A 2,472-nucleotide genomic window follows, 5' to 3' on the forward strand; every position below is an offset into this window, starting at 1 on the left:
CACATTTGCTCATCAGAAATCAGGGCAACTGGAGGACAATGGAGACGTAAATGAAAAAGATAAGGGAGACACAAGTATGCCCTTGCTGGAAAGTAAAGAACAGGATGGTTTAGTGGAATAATTTTATACCAGGTATAGCAGTTTTCTGTGGAAACACAAGTGTAAGGATGGTGGTCTAGGAGAAAAAAATACTGAAGAGTAGTGTTATTTTTAAATATGTTTTGATGTTGTGTTGTTTTGTGTGTGTGGTTTTGGTTCTTTTATGTCTTTTTTTTTAACTTCAGCTGTTGATAGCTTTCAATTTTAAAATGAACATCTAGCAAACTCGATATCAGTCGGGACATTCCAGGACTGCATGCACTTCTGGTTGTGAAACAGGTGCCAAAGGTACACTTCTGCTTTTTACTAAAAAGGCATAAGGAAATTTAATTCCTAACTGCCAGCTTAAAATTGGGGCCATTAGCAGTGGGGAGAGTGTTCTGTCCAGTATTTCCTCCTCTCAAAGCCATTTGTTTGAGTGTTGGTTGGTGACTCATAGGAGATCCAGGCTGCGTCACTGTCTCAAGGCAGCTCCAGGTTGCACACATCTAAGCAATCTGCTAATATCTGAGCACAGGTGGGGACACTGTCCTTTCCACCACTTGCAGCTTGAAAATTTATCATATTTAGCATGATAGTGACTATGTAAGTGTAGTGAAAGACCATGTAGGCCACCTGGAAGAGCTCCGTGTCTCTAAATCAGTGTGATCACTTGAGCTTGGACTCTTCTACTTTGGAAAATAAGTTATGGGTTTTCTCTAATTTTCAACTGATGTTGTTATACTTGGATTGTACCACATGAGCCTACATCAAAGGCTATTTTCTTGCTTTTCAGTTCTTGCAAACAGTTTCAGAAATCTATTTGCACTCGTGTTCAGATGCCTGTGACGTTCACATTCCACTAATGACTTGAACTTTTGGTTTAAGAGTAACGATTCAGTGAAGAAATAACGATGTGGTCATTCAGCTGTTTACTAGTGCTTTTCACTTCACCTATTACTAAGGATTAAAAAACAGGGTAAAGGAAACTGTTGTTTCCAGCAGGTGGTTTCTCTGAAATGCAAAGAATGAGAATGAATCCATGAGGCATGCCTAAATGTTTTAAGTGTTGAAATGATGGTGGGGATGGTTCTTGATTTCTGGCAGGACTTGCAGTTCAGTTGTCTAGCTGCCTTCGAAAGGCAGCTCTTGAAATCAGGTAAATTACAGGTTCCGTTTTAGGTGCCCCTCACTGTAGCCTTTCTAAAAACCTGTGCCTTTTAAGAACGTGAGGGTCAGATCTTTATGCAGAGGATTACGGGTATATAAATAAAGTTGCCTTTTACGTACAAACATCTGTCTTGTCCAGGTGTGCAGTTTACTGAGGATGTTTGTGATTTTGTGCGCAGCACTAGACTCAACGACTGGAGGATTTCTCTCCAAGTATCTTACTGTTTCTTGCCTAGTGGTGCACAGAGGTGACATAAAACTTCAACAGTGTTGCATGCAGTAAGGTTAAAAATACAATAATACTTAAAATTAAAATGTCTTTTTTTAGAAACCTTACTGTTTACATTAAGAAAAAAATGTGGATTTCTTCCTGTGCTAACTATGCTGGCAAATTGACTATTTATTTGGTCAAGTGTGTGTATTTAACAGTGTGTACCATTATACTGCTTGGAACCACTACAAGGTTCAGTATAATGTCATATCTTATGCAGCTTTCTGTAGCGTATAGCAAAACAAATTCCAGCTAAAAATGCCTTTTATTGTTTCAGGTGTCTTCCTGCTTATTTTTATCACTTTTAATATGGAAGCATGTATTCCTAGATATCAGATTACTCACTGGGATCACATATTTCAAAATGTACTGGGTAATTTTAATGTCATTTGATAACTTAAAAGATTTTTGTATCAATACTGATTTCTGTTTTTCTCGGGTAACTGAATTGCCACAATACATTTTTTTGTCGTAGTAGTCCAGTTATGCATTTGTGTGTTCAGTGTTCCTCACTTCTGTTTTATTGGAAAGGAATGAGAAGTCTGTAAGAGAAACTCAAGGCTTTCTCTTCCCCTTAGCAAGGTTTCTGAAGTTGCTTGGAGGACCTTTTTAGTTCATGTTCTTTCTAACCAACTGAAGAAAACATGATGGAGATCGGGCTTTTGTTCACAACCTCTTGATCTTTGAGAATATGATGGTTGTTGACGGATATTTTAATTTGTTCTCTTTTAACTCAGCTTTTGTTATGGCAATATAAACCTTACAGATCTGGGTTCGATTCCCGGTTAGGACACTCCCCGGGCAGATGGAGCTCGCTAGCCCTGTAAGGCAATCCATCTACGTCCTGAGGACCTCGCTGCCACCGTCCAAGCGTGCTTGGCCCCGGCAGATGAACCTCAGGATTAAAGGGTGGGCTCAGTTCCGTGCACACTGTGTCTCACCTAAAAAATCCA

Source organism: Empidonax traillii, unplaced genomic scaffold (assembly GCF_003031625.1).
Source record: "Empidonax traillii isolate 1590-97213 ecotype Southwest subspecies unplaced genomic scaffold, ASM303162v1 scaffold1053:size215182, whole genome shotgun sequence".
NCBI classification, from domain to species: domain Eukaryota; kingdom Metazoa; phylum Chordata; class Aves; order Passeriformes; family Tyrannidae; genus Empidonax; species Empidonax traillii.